The 17664-nt window shown below is 50.1% G+C and overlaps 1 pseudogene; it reads left to right on the top strand.

Moving 5' to 3' along the window:
- Positions 1–5560: 5560 nt before the first annotated feature.
- LOC118620787 lies at positions 5561–15408 on the top strand (annotated as a pseudogene).
- The last annotated feature ends 2256 nt before the right edge of the window (positions 15409–17664 follow it).

Below are 17664 nucleotides of genomic sequence, written 5' to 3'. Positions count from 1 at the left end.
TTTTGTCTGTGCTTTTTTTCCCCCTCCCTTAAAGCAGTGACCACCCATGTCCCTGTGGAGCAGAATGCAGTCTAAATGATCCTTTTGCAGAATGAATGAAATGGAATCATAAGTGCACATTAAAGAATAAGGATGATTAGGGGTAGCGCGTATTTAGACCCAGAGAACTCTGGCTGGTTCTCCCTCCTCCCACAGCTGTCTCTCCTCAACTCGCGTCTCAACACCTTTCATCCTTCCTTCCTTTCATCCCCTTTGCTCAGCGGGAGGAGCCTGCTACCCTGTCGGCCAAGGCCCATCCTCCCATCCTCCGCAGCCTCCCAAGGGTGAGCAGCAGCCAGGTGAACCTTCCTAGGCGCGCCTGTTCCGCTCCCTCCTTGGCTCCCAAGCCTTACATCATTTCCCATTGTCTGCCGGAAGAAATGCGTTGATCTATCATTCAAGTCCACACACAATAAGATTTGATTCTGCCCCTCTGATCCTGCCAGCGAGTGGCCCTCCGGGAATTGTTGGGAGCTCGTGGCATTTTAATCCACGACTGGATCATCGGAGGAGGAGGATTGATAGAAAAGCCGGCTTCAGGCTTCTCTTTGGGAAGCCCCGGCGGCCGGGCACATATTCCTGAGGGACGTGGCTGCTGTTCCCTGGACGCAGGAAGAGGCGGTTGTTACACATCCACGTGTATCCTGTCCACCTCGCTCCCTGCGTGGACCAGCCTGATTCTGGTAGGGATTGAATTCACAAGTCTGGCTCTAAACCAAGACTGCAAAGCACACCGGGGCCCTCGCAATGCCCTGCACTGGGCTTCCTCAGCTTCCATAACGCCTGTGGCCGGAGCACCTTGTCCCTGGGGGTCCCAGGCTTTGCAGCCCAGGCTGGGCTCTGGGCAGACCTCCTAACACCCTCTCCGGGGTACGGCCTCGGAGCTTGCATTTTAAACAGATGCCGAAGGTGACGGTAGCCTTGTTCCGTGTGGGAAAGCACCCCTACGCCGTCTCAGCTCCGTCTTTCTGTTCTCACGCTTCTCCCTCAGGGCGCGTCACACGCCACCTCCTCCTTGAAGGCTTCTCTGATCAGTGCTGCGCTGTATCGAGGAATTCTTTCTACTGAACGTTCCTCCTGTGGCATTTCTGTCGCACGAGTTCTGCTGTCTCCTGCCAGGTTCTTCTTGTCTTTCCTCCCCTGGAATCTTGTTCAGAAAACAGACTGCAGTTGTGTTCTTTTCCGAAGAAGACAAACCTGTGCATGACCTGTTTCCTGTCTTCCTGCTTCTGGAAAGAGAGAAGATTGGAGATCGGAGCTGAAAGGTGCTGTGTGCCCTCAGCGATGGGTCACCCTTCAGGCTTGTTCTTCCTCGCTTCCCTGCCACCCTGCTCCAGGCACCTGGAAAGTGTGGTCTTGCCCTAGAGCAAGCCAGCCCTTCGAGAGACGCTGCCCTGTGATGGAAGTCGCTGTGAGCGGCCGGGACCAGCACAGGGACTTCAGAGCCCTTCCCTCCTCAATGCGGTAAACTGACGTGCTGGGCACCGCCCATCACTGAAACACCAAGAAAGGAAACCAAAGTCTTTGGCTTTGCTGAAGGAAAGCCTTAGAGGACAGTCCCGCCTGTCCCTTCCTAAAAACCCTGTGCAACAGCCGACGGGAAGCACAATGCACATTCTTACCACAATTTTCAAAGACTTAAATCACAGAATACTGGAATAAAACAAAAGCAGGAATCCCCGGCGAATGTAAGCACTGAAGCGATGAGATGGTGGCTTTCCCTAGATGATGCTGTGACCAGCCTCGCAAAGACCAAGACGGCCACGGATGAGACGAGGGTTTCTGCCAGAGCCCTCACGTTCTCATTGGACCACGGAGGAAGAGGACGTGCCGGCTTAGGAACTCCCTCGCCTGCACCAGCAGCTTCCTTGGGGGGGGGGGGGGAAAGAGAGAGGGAGATTGATTGTGTCCAACTTCCTTGATGAGGCGTGGGCTTTGAAAGAATATTAAGGGGCCCTGGCCGATTTGACTCAGTGGTTAGAGCGTCAGCCCGTGGACCAAAGAGACCTTGGTTCAATTCCAGCCAAGAGCACATACCTCGTTTGTGGTTCGGCCCCAGCCCCGGTTGGGATTGTGCAGGTGGCAACCAGTCAATGTGTCTCTTTCACATCGATGTTTCTCTCTCTCTCTCTCTCTCCCCCTGCCCCCACTCTGTCTAAAGATAAATGTAAAAATATCCTCAGGTGAGGATGAGAGGAAGGAAGAAAGGGAGGGAGGGAGGGAGGAAGGGAGGGAGGAAGGGAGGGAGGGAGGGAGGGAGGAAGGATGGAAGGAAGGGAGGGAGGAAGGAAGGAAGGAAGGAAGGAAGGAAGGAAGGAAGGAAGGAAGGAAGGAAGGATGGATGGATGCTAAGGGGTAAGAGGACCACCGATGTCTGGAAGAGGCTCATTCCTGAGTTGGGCCTGCCAGGAGCCCTGCTTTGGCCTGCAGGTAGGGTGGGAGGGCCCCAGAGAGTGGTGAGTGAGGACGAGGGTGGGAGGGCCCCAGAGAGTGGTGGGTGAGGACGGGCAGGGCAAAGAGACCATCGGCTGACTGAGAAGGGTAGAATTAATACCATTTTGGTCATGAGATTCGCACAAGCAAACAAGAAATGTCAGAAAAGCTGAGGAAGAAGGAACTCGGTAAAGCCACGATGGAGAGATAACGGGTTAGAAACCGGAAGCAATGACTGAACGAGAAGCCCAGAGAGCAGTGAAGGGTCTGGGGACAGCTCTGCGGGGGGGACGGTCCCCTCCCGGAGGAGGGTGGAGCAGCTTCCCGTCTGTTTGCAGTGAGCAGAAGACACACCTTGGAAGGCCGGCTGGGAAGCCCAGCAAGCTGAGGGCAGAGGCTTACCTGGGGTGCCCTGATTTACAGTCTACGCCAATTACTAAGAAATTAAAGCTAGAAAATTTCATTAACACACCACATACGGAAAAACATAAAATTTAAAACAAGGTGGAGAGAGTTGATTTATGAAGGCTGATCGTGGCCAGAACAGCAGGGTCTCGAGGAGCTGGGCTGGAGGGGCCTGAGATGGGTCCCAACAGGGAGGTGCTCGGCCCCCCCCCACCGGTCCACCAACCCCACCCCCCAGCACGTGCACGGGGAAGTGTGTGGAAATGAAATAACCTCAGAGCAGACGCTGCCTAGTTCCAGAAAGGCCCGGAAGAGCGGCACCCACTCCCGTCACAAGTATCGTCACGTCTCAGCCAGGACCCCTGGCTCCCTGCCTGCCACCCGTGACGCAGTCCTCACGGGGCCTCGGACACACAGAAGTAGCCATGCTTCCCGGCACCAGTGATACCCTCGAACTTGGGATGAGGGCAAATGAGGAGGCTAGAAAGGGGCCGATAGAGACAGTTTCTAATTTAGGGGAGAAAGGGGAGGTCCAGTCTGTTAGATCTGTCCTAACTTCCTGCCAGCAGATGTCCTCTCCTTGCACGTCTCTGTCACTTGGTTCAGGTCCCAGTGGGACGCGCTCTGAGCTGTGCGGACGTCAGGTGCCGAAGTGGAGGCGGCGGGTGGCATCCAGGCTCCCTCCAGTGCAGTCACAGTTGTAGCGTATCCTCCAAGAACCCATTTGGGAGTAGGGGGCAGATCCCCATTCAGATGAGAAAGAGAAGAGACTGGGTGACTTGGGGGACTTCTGGCAGCCTCTGCCAAGCAGCCCGTCTGCAGGGAGGGTCCTGGCCCCTTCGCTGGGCAGAGGTGGGCCCGGACGGATTCATTTGAACTGCGTGGTAGAAGCAGCTTCTTGAAGGCGAAGGACGTTGGAAAAGCCCTAGCACATGCCGAACGAGGAGGAGTATTTCCCCTGGGGAGTCGAGGAAGCGAGCTGGGACTTGGACGTGATCTCTCTAAAATATGAAGGCACAGTAAAATGAATCAGCCTTGCAAATTTATTATTATTATTTTTTTTACCTGCTACCCAGCACAGGAACAGGAACATAACAGAATATGAAAACCCCAATTATATCAGGAGCAGAAAGTCCCCCGGGCTTTGCCACACGCTGCACCCGGTGCCGGAGGTGCTGGATCCCGGCTCTCCGGGTAGAATAGACAGCTCAGGGCCTCCTGGTGCATTCCAGGCCCCGCCCGCATCCTGCCAGACATTCCCCAGGCAGCTCCTGGGCCCGAGGGTGCCGCTGCCCAGCAGCTGCCAACATCCAAGGCAGCTCCAGGCTGCGCCCCGCCCCCACAGCCACCCAGCACATGGATTTACAGGTGCGCAGTAACTGGAGGGATGCATCCCGCTCCCAGGCAGTCCATCCGGGCAGGTGCTGCTCCAAGTGCGGTCACCTGGACTCTTAGGAATGCACCCCTCTGCTCCAGCGCTGGGCTTCCAGGCTGCCACCTGCCCAATTTCCCGTCCTGGGACCTTTTAACTCTCCCCAGCAGGCCAGGCGATGTAAGCCATTTACCCAACCACCCCCACCGGCTTGTGATGTCAGCTTCAAGCAATAGGTTTCCATATAAATCTGGATTTCTATTCTAAACTCTATCACTTGCTGTTGATCTATTTTTCCATTGCTTTCTATCATGGTATATAGTATAAGTGATTAATAATGTATATATGTATATTATAAGAATATAATAAATAATATAGAATATAAATTTGTATGACTATTAATGCACTGGTATATTATATTGGTTACTTTGTTATACATTTTAATACAAGACAAAACCCGTTTCTTCCTCTTTTTTATATATATTTTAAAAAAAATTTTTATTGATTTTAGAGAGAGAAATAGAAATATCGATGAGAGAGAACATGATTGGCTGCCTCCTGCAGGCCCCCCACTGGGGATCGGGCCCACAATCTGGGCATGTGCCCTGACCAGGAATCAAACCGGTGACCTTTGGTGTATGGGTCGACGCTCAACCAGTGAGACACACCAGCCGGGCCTTTTTTGTATATTTTTCATTTTAAAGGCTAATTGTTCAAAAATATCAACCATTTATTCTGGCCGGTTTGGTTCAGCAGTTAGAGCATTGGCCTGCGGACCAGAAAGTCCTGGGTTCGGTTTCCACTATGGGCACGTATCTTGGTTGCAGTTTGTCCCTGGCCCCAGTTGGGGTCCTGTGGGTGGCAGCCAATTGATGTGTCTCTCTCGCATCAATGCTTTTCTCTCTCTCTCTTCCTCCCTTTCTCCCTCCCACTCTATCTGAAGATAAATACAAAAAAAAAAAAAATGTCCTCGGGTGAGGATAAAAAAAATGTATCAACCATTTGAATTACAAAAGACTCTCTTGTTTTCTAAAGAAAAATGAACTGTTTTCTATCTCCCCCTCGACTGCCTCCCAATCTGATGTTATCTTTCTGTGCCTTTTGATTTTCTTACTCAAACAGCATACGTGTATGTTTTTAAAACTTGGATCTATTCTTATTACTCTGTGACTGGTATTTTCCACTTAACAATATTCCACAGACATGTCGATACACATTCCCACCTTTGCTGCATTGGAAGCTCAGTGTCCACTCTCCCAACAGTGTTTGTGTCCAGGTGTTTACTCCTTGGGCCGCAGGACACACGCCGGCATGGACACGTCGCCTCTCCGATGGCGCTCACTGCACTTGTCGCCCTCAGGCACACGGTTTCGAGCGGAATTACTGAACCAGACAGGTGTGTCCACTCTCAGTTATGAAATGAATTCTGCAGGATTATTTTCTGAGACGTTGTAATGGTTGACAATCCTGCCCGCAGTGGGAAAGAGAACCTTCTCCCCAGACTTTCCCTAAATCTAGAGCACCGGTTTCAAATTGTGGGAGTTATTCCCAAACTATTAGTGTCCCAATTCTGCACATGACAGTCCCTCAGGGATTTTTTTAAAAAGTAAAATTCCAGGCCTCACCCCAAACCAAGCAAATGGTGGTCTCTGGGGATCAGCCTTCATTTAAAGTTCTCTGGGTGATTCCCAGGCACAGATAATTCAGAAGACGGGACTCGATCTTATCAGTTTTCCTTTTTTCTTTATCCTCACCCGAGGATATTTTTTTGCCTTTATCTCCAGATAGAGCAAGGGGGAGAGAGGAGGGAAGAGAGGAAGAGAAACATCGATGTGAGAGAGACACATCGACTGGTTGCCACCCGCACGACCCCAACAGGGGCCAGGGACAAACTGCAACAGAGGTACGTGCCTTCAGCGGGAACTGAACCCAGGTCTCTCCGGTCCTCAGGTCGATGCTCTAACCGCTGAGCCAAACCAGCCAGGGCGATCTTATCAGTTTTCTAAAATATCGCCCAATCGAGAGCAACAGTAGCTCTTTGTTTTTAAAGTTGGCATTTTTGTGACCAGTTTATAATTATGTTTTATATCGTTGCATTTGTATTACCTCTGTGGGAAGACTGTTTTATTCTCTATTGTTTATTGGGTTTTTGTTACTCTTTTATGCTATTTCCAAGGAACTCTTTGTACACTAGAAAAATTAACCCTGCGTGTCATTCATCTTAACTTTATACAGTTCCTTTGGTTCCACAGAAAGATTTCATTTTTATGTCGTCAACTCTGACAGTTCTCTTCCCTTTATAGATTCTGGAAAGTCTGCATTAAGAAGGACTTTTCATTCCAAGATTATGCAAATGTTTGCTGGTATTTTCCTCTAGTACAGTGGTTCTCAACCTTCCTAATGCGGCGACCCTTTCATACAGTTCATGTTGTGCTGACCCCCAACCATAAAATTATTTTTGTTGCTACTTCATGACTATAATTTTGCTACTGTTATGTCTCAGGTGACCCCTGTGAAAGGGTCGATTGACCCCCAAAGGGGTCGTGACCCACAGGTTGAGAACCTCTGCTCTAGTAGGTCTATAATCAACCTGGAATCATTTTGTAGTTGATGTAAAATAAGAAATTTCATTGTAATTTTCCAAATAAATAGGTAAGTGTCTCCATGCCACTTAGAAACACATCTTCTTTTATTACTTGTTCTTAGCAACTTAGATGTCAGTGAGCAACGGCCTGGTTGAATACAAGCACACACAATATTTACTATAATGCAGCAACTTTTTTTAAAAAGTAAGATCAATTTATATTTATTTATTGGGGAAGCTCTCTACCATATAGTCTTAAATTTACATATATAATATTTTTATAATATGCTTCCATTTTTGTATGAAAAAATGTTAATTGCATAAGACAACAGGAAAAAAGATGCAATTCAGGGCTCAATGATGTGGATGGAGTAATGAGAGGGAGAAACAACGTTAAGCATTTAAATTGTGACAAGGAGAATGATCTGTTTTTAAGATCCAAATTACCTTAATAATAATGATAATTTTAACAGACAAAGAAACAGGTATTTCTGTTCTTGCACGAGGAGACATTTGATTTGCTTTTTAGTTAAAAAACAGCTTTGTTATGCTCCAAATAAATGGCGGCAGGTCATTTATTCAAAGTAGCCGAATCCTAAGGGCTGCCTGGTCTGGGTGAGCATCATGAGTGTGTTGTGTGTGCTGGTTCCAGGCACCAAGGACAGAGGTGGAGCCAGCCCCTGACTCCGATGAGCAGGCTCCCTGACCAGGGCTCTTGCTGAATCCCGGGCAAAGAGCTTTCCTGGGTGAACAACTTTTCTCCCAGTAAGACTCATTTGCTCAAGAAAAACCTCAACTTCAAACCCTCCGCTCCCCCCCGGAAGCCACCCTGCTTGCGGGTGAAATCCGTCCGTCAGCTTGGTCACCGGAAACCAACAGCCGCCTGGAAGTCACAGGCAGCTTCTCCTCGTGCCTTCAGGAGCCTCAGCTTCACTCTGTTTTGCTTCTTATGGTGAAAGCTGTGCCTCCTCCACAACCTCCCTCGAGACTCTGCCCCTCAAGCAGGGCTTTGGCCTGGGCTCAGTCCCTCCCCTTCGCGCCTCCTGCATGGAGTCTGCTGAGCAGGAGAAACGGCCCGGGACACCGGGACTGGCTCGCTCCTTGCCTGGGTGGGGAGGACGGGTCTTGTGGCCTGATGACCCCTGACAAAGGTCACAACGACAGCCCATGGCCTGTGTCTGTAAACGCTGGATCCAAGAGTAGGTTTTCTAGTTTCAAAAGGCTGTTTGCAAGGCTACTAGAAGTGAGATGCTCACTCTCTGGCCCTTCACACAGAAGTTTGCCAACCCCCAAGACAAACACGGTTAGTGGCAGAACAGCTCTAGGCATGACCCTGGCGCTTTTCAGACTCCTGTCTCCTGACGGGACTCAGAAGGACATCGCTCTGGGCCGGCTCTCCTGCACCTCAATCTGGCTGCCACTGGGTTCTTCCCAGCCGGTGTGGCTCAGTGGTTAAGCATCAACCCAGGCACCGAAAGGTCACCAGTTCAATTCCCAGGCAGGGCACATGCCCAGGTTGTGGACCTGATCCCCACTGGGGACACACAGGAGGCGGCCAATCGATTTCTCTCTCATCGATATTTCTATCTCTCTCTCCCTCTCCCTTCCTCTCTCTCTAAAATCAATAAAGAAAAAAAAAATTGTTTAAAAAAAGAAGTTTCTTTCTTTTTCTTTTTTCCCTCTAGTCTTTCTTGGAGTTTGTTGGGGCCAGGGCTCCCCTGTTTTTCTTTGGAATGGAGACGGCGCAGGGGTTCTGTGAGTCCCCTGGCCCCTCAGGGATGGCGGTGTTTCCGTCTAGGCACCGGCCAGGTGAGCGGTCCTGCTGTTCCCGGCTGCGGTGCTGACACCAGGCAGGGGAGGGCTCCTGCCGTCTGCTGTTATCTCCGGGCTGGGTCGTCCCCTTGGGCAAAGAGAACTCACAGTGGCTTCCGAGCTCAGCGGGATGGGACATAAGGGACCAGGGTGACGACAGTTTGAGCGACAGGGGCTAAACCTTGTCTGTTCAGGGTTCAAATCTTTTTTATTGGCCAGATGAGTTCTTCTCACCATTTCCTTGCAGCTTCAACCAGCGTTTCCTTCTCTGGTGGCTATTTTGGCTCCCAGGAGCCTACGCCCTGGAAGCTGCTGAGAGCTTAGGTCTCCAGCCTGCCGGAGGGTGGGGGCAGGGGACCGAAGATGCGCTTGTCAGCCCACTGTCCTGGCGATGGGGCACAGGACAATGGACAGGGCCAGGCCCACATCTCTCTGCCACAAGAGCAACTTCTTGTTTTATTAATAAGGAAATTTTTTTTGTAGATGAAACAAATGGGCTTATTTAAAATAAAGGGGATGGGGGTGGGGATGTCAAAGGGAGGGGCGACACAGCACCCAGCCAAGGGGATGGAGCCCGACGGCAGCCCCTGGGAGCTGCAGGTCCTCCTTACAAGCATCCCCTGGCGGGAGGCTGTTGTCAGTCAGTGGGCTTGGGGTCTTGATTGGTGGGTTTGGGCACAGGGGTGGATCTACAGGAACGCGGGCGTGCGATTGGGTGCTGCTCTGGTTCCTGGTGTCCAGTTACATCTCTTGTCCAGCTGGTCTTCCGTGGTGGGGTTTGGTCTCTGTTCTCCTGGGCGGGGAGGCTGGCAGAATGGCCGCTAGGAATTGTATTTCCCTTTAAGTCCTCACATGTCCCTCCTCTTTCTGTTTGTCAGTGATTATTCTTATTATTAATACAACTCTCTCATAGGAAGAGGCCTGGAGCGCCCCTGGGTTCTGTCCTTGTGAGGTCCAGGGCTTTCTGCTCCCTGGACCCAGGTTCTTGTGATCCTGGGCAGAAGCAGCTGGTACAAACATTGGTAAGTAATTAAAACAACTTTCTCTTCCAAACCTCCTGTCTTACAATAAATCCAGTAATGCTTTTCCTTACACATTTTTTAACATTCAAGAATGGATCGGATTGTAAGGATTGTTAAAGGGTGTTTTAAAATATTTAATAATAAAGCCAAAGCTATGTGAGTGGTCACTTCCTCTGGTCTGTAATCCATTCTTCCTGAAGCATCAAGGGCTCCAATAGGGCACCTCAGTGCTTACGTTCAGCCCGAAGGAAGGACTGTAGTTGAGCCCAGAAACCCCTCTGCATCTGGGGTGCTCCGGGGACTGGGGCAGCACGCAGAGCTGCTCCAAGGGCGGCGACAGGATCTCTGCTGCAGGTGGCACCTCCTCCTGTCCTTCCCTGTCCCCCCAGCCCGTGGCCTGGGCCCTGGGTATGGACACATGCTCTTTCTGGTGGCAAATGTGGAAATTCTCTGGAATATTTACAGCTTAAACTCTGCTGAGCCTGGGGCGAACCCAAGCATCCAGTCGGCCCATGGAAGCGTTCACCAGCTCATAAGCCTTCCGTTGGCCCGTCCCACACCAGTGATTTCTCAATAAGAAGCGGTATCTGGTGACAGCCGGAGAGAGGTCGAGCGGGGCGCAGAGTCTGGAGAGTCACCCGGGGGCTGTCTGTCCCGCGGCCTCCGGGGCTCAGCTCTGCGCAAAGCTGTCCTGTGTGGGCCACTTTGGGGTCCCTTCCTCTGCTGTTGCTGGCCTGGCCCCTGAGGTTTTCCCAACCCGTTTCAAATTCACTTCCAAAAATGTTTGCCCAGTGCTCCCTTGTTCCAGTTTTCTTCTCCCCACTTTTATCTCATTAGGATGAAAGCTACTATGTCACCCATTCGGCACAGATACCAAGTGCCTTGGCCATCCGCCACGGTCTTGTTCCTCGCCATGAGATCGGACTAGTCTTGTGACCAGGGCAGGGAGGGAGCCTGGCCCAGGTACTGTCACCTCCGAGACAGGCCCTCCTGCTAGTGAGGGTGCCTCAGCCTGCAACATCCCGGTCTCAGGTCATCAGCCAGAAATAGAGCTGCTGCCGATGCCAAGATACAGAGGGGATCAGGCCTCCGCTCACCCGCCGCTCCTGGCAGACATCAGGGGCAGGGAGCCTGCTGTGACCTCGGAAACCAGGGGACTGGCACCAGTGCCAGGGTGGTAGCAGAAGGGCTTGTCCAGCTTTGCTCCCTGAGGGCCACCCCCTAGGAAGGGAGGAACTCGCTTCTCCAGCACCTCGCAGCATGAGGCATCTGCCTGTCTCTTTGAAGACCCACATTTTGCCTTAAAAGTTCACATGACTTTTTTTTTTTTCTACTCATAACATGTGAAGGCTTGTTTACATACAAAATTAGCACTTTCTGGGGTCTTGAGTAAAATTCCATCTGTGTGACTTTAAGTAACACGCAGGGAGCTCCAACCCCAGTTTAAGGAGTGCCTGTCGCGTGTAGTCAGGCGTGGTCCGACGTCTGCCGTCCACGAGATTTCTGGGCCTGGGAACCGTTACTTAACTGCGTTAATCTTCAGTCTCTTCATTTGTAAAGAAAGGACAATAACACATCTACTCGCGGTGACCCTGCAGCCAGGGGGTGCTGCCAGGTGGGGTGGCACGGAGTGCAGTCCTCTGCCCTTTGCTCTCCCGAGGCTCGTGAATGCCCCGCACAAGCCAGGGTTTCACTGTGGCAACGCGTCCACCCAGTACCCCTACCATCCGGACACCCTCACCCACGGGCTCACGGCCGGGGTCACCATCTCTGCTACCATCATCCTCGTCCCAGCCACCGACCGCCTCTATTCCCACTCCGACCTTGACAGCTACGTGGTTGATGTCCACCAGGTGCCGGGGACAGTCCTGTTAGGGGCTTCAGTGAGCCAGGCCCCGAGAGACCTGGCCAAGGACCTGCTCGGCCGTCTGCGGCCCAGCATTCTGGCAGTGGGTCACCCTGGCTGGATCCGCGCCACCTACTCATCCACGTGCAGGTGGGGAAGGTGTGCGGGGGAAGTCCTGCCACTGTCGCCGAGTCCAGACTGTCTTCTGCTCCTCTTTTTTTTTTTTTTTTTTTTAGTTCTCACTCGAGGACATTTTTGCATTTATCTTCAGATAGAGCAGGAGGGAGAGAGGGGGAAGAGAGAGAGAGAGAAACATCAGTGTGAGAAAGACACATCGAATGGTTGCCACCCGCACGCGGGGACAAACTGCAACCGAGGTCCGTGCCCTTAGCGGAAACCCAACCCGGGACTCTCTGGTCCACAGGCAGATGCTCTAACCGCTGAGCCAGACCGGCCAGGGCTCTTCTGCTCCTCCGATACTGATGACACTCTTGGGCTTCAATGTGGAGGCAGCTCTGCTGGAAGTGGGCTCTGTGCTGAGCCCCAGCCCCCACCCCCACCCCCATGCAGTTCTTCCCAGTACATTCGTCCTCTTCGTGGGCTACCCGCTGTCTGCTATCTGACCACAAACTCCGCTGGAGTGATGTCCTCGTGCGCCTCCTGCAGGGGTGCTGGGGTCCTGCCTCACTGTTTGCTACATGTCCAACTTCTTCAAATCCAGGCACAGCACTGCCTGGAGGAGGAGGGGGAATGGAAGCCCAGCTTGCCACTGACTCTGGACAGGCTGACTGTAACCACTGTGGGTACCCAGCCTCCAAATCCTGAGGGACGCTGCCCAGGTAGGGCTCGTCTGTGTGTCCAGCTGGGACTCCGGCTGTGGGTCAGCATGCCTGCCATGGTGCTGGCGACGAGGGCTCTGGACGGGCTCCAGGTGCCCCAGCTTGGCTTCCGGGGGAGTTTCTACTAATCTCAACTCCTGTGCACTGGACCAATGGCCTGGGGGTGTCCAGGGCAGTCCTAACGTTTGGAGGGGAACCCTCCATTATGAATAGAACTCCCTCTGTACCCCTTCTTTTCTTAGACTGGGGAACGGGTCAAGAGATTCGGATAAATGCTGTTTTCATAAAATGTAGTGTATCTGTGGATTTTTAGTAAAACAAGGCATTTTCTTTAAAACTACATATATCTACCCTCATACAAAGCTAGTGCCTGGCATAGTGAACCACCAGTAAGTGATACTACTGAGCATATACTAGTGCATGGGTGGGACTCCGGGTTGAAAGGAAAAGCCAAGATCATTCCACCTGCTGAGAGATCCTCTTCAGCGTGGTGGCTTAGAGGTGGTCCAGTCCATGCACAGGTGCCTCCTGTTTGCAGAGAATTCACCGCACCTGTACCTTCAGCCAGGTGTCCCAGATAATTCATAGGCAGTTCCATCTGAAAGTGTGTTTCCATCTTCATGAACATCTCTCTTCTTGCCTTAGCTGTACTCTTTGTGGTGGTTACAAATATTGAAATTTTAAGCAACCATGATTGTGACCTTAAAAATAGATTTTGAATGCACATAGTCCAAATAATGAAAGTAACGAACATGTGCTGCCTCAAAGCTTGCTATGTTCTTGGAGAAGCAAATCTAAATGGAGCAATCTGATTTTCAATGTCCCCAAAAGCCTAAGAATACATCGCACTGGCCCTGGCTGGTTTGGCTCAGCCGTGAGAGCGTTGGCCCAAGGATCAGAGTCAAGGGTTCGATTCTGGTCAAGGGCACGTACCTCAGTTGCAGTTTGGTCCCCAGCCCTAGTCAGGGTCATGCAGGAGGCAACCAGTCGATGTTTCTCTCTCACATGGATGTCTCTCTCTCTCTTCCTCCCTCCCTCCCTTCCACTCTATCTGAAAATAAATGGAAAAATATCCTCAGTTGAGGATAAAAAGGAAAAAATAAAAAAGATCTATCACACTGGAGAAAGTGACCTGGAGCCACCGTGAGTTGAATCTACCCCCAATCAGGCATTCCAACTTTGGCACACCCCAATGGTAGGTTTAAAAGTTCCACAGATTGCTAAACACTCTCCCTAAATCTTGCTGAACGCTGGGAATAACACATGGCATATGCAGGCAGCTCTGCTCCTTGGTATCTTGAGAAGAATAATGAGGGACCCACAGGATGTGTGGAGAGGGGGACTTCCAGATATGGCCAGCCAGCTAAGAGTATCAGTAAATCCTCACTCCGAAAAGCAACTATAGACCTGCACACAGTTGACAAAAACAACCATCTCAGCACTCTGCAAAGCGACCAAAGGCATACAATAATAGGATAGAGGGTCATGCTTAAAAAGCTGCTGCACTGCAGGCATTACAGTGCAAATCTGTGGCATTCTTGCGTGGGGCTGCTTCCCTTCCCCACCCCCCAGTGCGGTCAGGTCAGAGCAGGGCATGTCATTACGCTTGACAACTTTGCTGCGGTGACCATGGTCTCAGGCAGCTCACGTGACTTGGCGATGAGCAGGGAGGCTCAGGCCCCACTACCCTGACACTGTGGCTGTGGTTGTGGCAAGCACATCCCTGGCTGAGGCTGTGTGACATGTGTAGCAGAGACCAGAAAGTTCCCAGGCAAAAGCTGAGTCAGACTTGAAAAGAACCTAACAATCCAATAGGCTCCCAAATCCACACCCAGGCCCTTCGGCTGAGGAGAGAAGCTCACTGGCTCCAGGTGTCGGGCAATCTCTGTCCGGCCATCAGATGACCACAAAGCTGTGCAGATGCAGGGGCAGTCCCTAGGAAGTCAGGCCTAAACACTAAAACAAGCAACTACGTAAAAATCTAGCATCAGAGGCCGAACACTGTAGGAGAAACAAATCTCCCATAGTGGACCCCGGTGAGCTACTAAACAAAGAAACAAATGACAGAATGTAGCACCAAGAGCAGCCACCTTAGGAGGAGGGATCAGAATCCAGAGTTGCTACAACATAGTGTCTAAAATACTCAGCTTTCCATAGAAATTATATGATATGCAAAGAAACAGGAAAATATGACCTGGGATGATACGTTAAAAATGCTGAAGACAAAACAAAACTGTCAACTGAGAATCCTACATCGAGGGGGAAAAAAAATCATCCTTCAAAAATGAAGGTGAAATAAATACTTCACTGGATAAACAATGACAGAGAATTCATTGCTAGTAGACTTTCCCTACAAGAAACACTAAAAGATTTCCTTTGGAGCAATTGAATGCGCCACCAATCAGTAACTCAATCCCACAGGAAGAAATGAAAAGTGCTGAAAATGGTAAATACAGAGATTAATAGCTTTAAAGTCTATAAATATATTTTATCATTTCTTATCTAACTTCTTTAAAAGATGTGAAGTTGCATAAGCCAGTAAATACAACGTTATTGTTGTGTTTGTGACACGTATAAATATTTACATGGCAATAATAACACAACGGAGGGAGAGAGAATGGAGCTATTTTGGAGCAAAGACTTATTTTATTTGTCAGTTACTATTAGGCTGAAATGGACTGTGGTGAGCCAAGGTGCGCACTGTAAGATCGACCCCTAAGAAAATAATTTTCAAGTGAGAAAAAAGTCAACAGAAAAGTTAAAATAGTACCCTAAAACATTTAACAAAAATGGCAGGGCCAATAAGGAAAAGAGAACCAAAGAGGAGATGTACAAAACCATAACCCAACGGACAATGTAAATCCAAAGCTGTCCGAGGCCATTCCATGTCCATGCTCACAAGGCCACGACGAGAGCGAGCCCGTCGGTCCTGAGAGCTCGCGCGTGTGGTCCTGCACTGGGCCTTTTAGATGTTTCTCTTTTTAAATCCTCGCAGTAGCCCTCTGACGTTGTACTGTTCTTATTTCCATTTTAGACAAGAGGAAAATCAGGACTGAAGAACTGGACCGCAGATGACAGTACAAGAAAATGAAAGTTACTGGGAATGAAAATGACTACGAACAACAGGAAGGAATGAAGTTCACACGAATAAAGCCTGAGGACAGATGAGCAGGTGCCAGCCTCTGCCCTGCAGTGCCCTCGGGGATTAACCCGCGGTCCCCAGCACCCTTTGGGGCAGGTGGCCCTGCTGCCTCCCTTCGTAGGTGAAGAAGGTGAGGCACAGAAGTGGCAGAGCAAGGATTCTTGCCCCAGGTCGCGCAGGAAGTGGCAGAGCCTGTGTGTGTATTATGTTGCTTCTCAGTAAGTCACCCTGTTCTTCCCTCCAAATTCCTCAGGCAGAGCACCGGCACCGGGAGAACAGCCAAAAGGGAATGTGCAGGTAGCTCTGCGTAGGGCAGGGAGCCCTGAAATGGAAACCTGGGGGTGGGGGCGGGGAGTATCAGTCATTTCAGTCTTACCTTTGTGATGGGCGGAGAGGCTCTGCAGTGAATTATGTAAGTTTCAGATCATTCACTCATCCGTCCGCTCATTCATTTATAAAGAATTACTCTGAAGCTTCCTCCTTCTCACAGGAAAGGGTTGATACAACCACAGTTTTAATGAGCACCTCATATAATCCATATATCCACCCTATGAATTAGGTGCTACGGTCACCATTGTATTGATGAGGAAAGAGAAGCTTTACCATAAGGCCCATCTGTGGTGTCAGTAATGAGCACAGGCAGGTGTGCCCGACCCAGTGTCCACACACTTTCCCCTGTGCCTGGAAGAGGATGGGTCATGGATGTGGGTGGGGAGCCTGGCGTCCAATGGATGGTCAGGATTCACTGTGCTCTACAGATGCCTTTCAGCATCTCGGTCCTAGGTGATCAGTGGTGAAGCGTTGGCAAGAAGCAAAGCTTACGAAACAAAACAAAAAAATACCTGTTGTCTTTTGTCTAATTTTTTATTTGAACATCAAATAGGTTGAGAAAATTGTTTACAGGTGCTTGAGCATCCCACTGGATTCTTTACTTTTTAAAAGTGCAAAAGAGGTTTACAAGTGTGTTTCATTAAACAAAGCAAAGCTGCAACAAAACAGAATCACATCGATAATAGTATGCATCAGCAAAAGGGCATATTAATCCATCAAACACAGTTTGGCATTTGAGCCTTTCCCCGTAAAACAAGAGCTCTGCACTGAAGACTCTGTAGTGCACAAAAACGCATTGTTTGTAAGTCATGAGAGAACATAAACTGGCATAATGTCACTGATTAATTCAAGTCTTTTTAACCAATGACCTCTCTGTGAATGCAAAGGGGTCCATGTCTCAGGCACCTGCCGACGGCGCTGCATGTTGTCTCCAGGGTACACAGCTCTGTACAAACACACTCAAGATGGGTTTGGAACATGGCAGCATTTACATATTTTAAAAGTTCAGGCACATTTGGATGCAAAAGAAAAGAATAGAAATTTTTCTTGAATATCTAAAAGACAGTGCAAAATTGAAGTGCCATAATAGAGGCAGCAGTTACTTAGAAAACAATTGAAAAGGACTTCGAAAGAGGCCACTCTCGCGTTAATCCAAAAGGAAAAGAAATGCAGTTAGAAACAGAGCAGTCACACCAATAAGATGGGCATTTGGAACCACAGTTGAATTCACTCGCTGCAGCCAAGGCTGAGAACGTTTTCAGGGAGTCACCTAAGGAAGGGCACAGTGTGACCTGCATCCTCCTCCCAAGACTTGCTCAGAAGAGAACCATGGCTGCCTCCTAGTTTCCCGAAGTAGATTTGCCTCGGATACTACACATGACTCTGATCCTGGTGGTCATTCCCAGTACGCACAGTCCATCTCGGAGTTGGCATAAGATTTGAAACAGGAAAACATTTGGAACGGGTTCCACGTAGGGTTACTCTAAAGCAATGGCCCGCATCAATGTATAAGATTTAAACAGGTGAGAACACCTGAAAGGGACTGAGAGTAAATTATCAGCAAGTCTCATATGTGTTCAGCCCCGAAAGGCATGGGATATTGACTTGGTTAAATGTACATACAGAGTTGATAGGAAATCTACACACAGACTGCACTTCCTTGGGGATTTTGCAACCTACACGGGGTCTTCTTTCTGGATGAACCAGCCTCTCTGATTGGTGTGACTGCATTACAGAATCGGAACAGCAAGCCTAGAGCTCAGCAACAGCCGAAGGAAACACGGACCACTGCCCGGTCCTTGGACTGCACTGAGGATGTCGCTAGTTCTTCCCTGGAATG

Source organism: Molossus molossus, unplaced genomic scaffold (assembly GCF_014108415.1).
Source record: "Molossus molossus isolate mMolMol1 unplaced genomic scaffold, mMolMol1.p scaffold_m16_p_8, whole genome shotgun sequence".
Taxonomy (NCBI): Eukaryota; Metazoa; Chordata; class Mammalia; order Chiroptera; family Molossidae; genus Molossus; species Molossus molossus.
The sequence above is the reverse complement of the archived record's forward strand: the minus strand, read 5'-3'. Positions and strand labels throughout refer to the sequence as shown.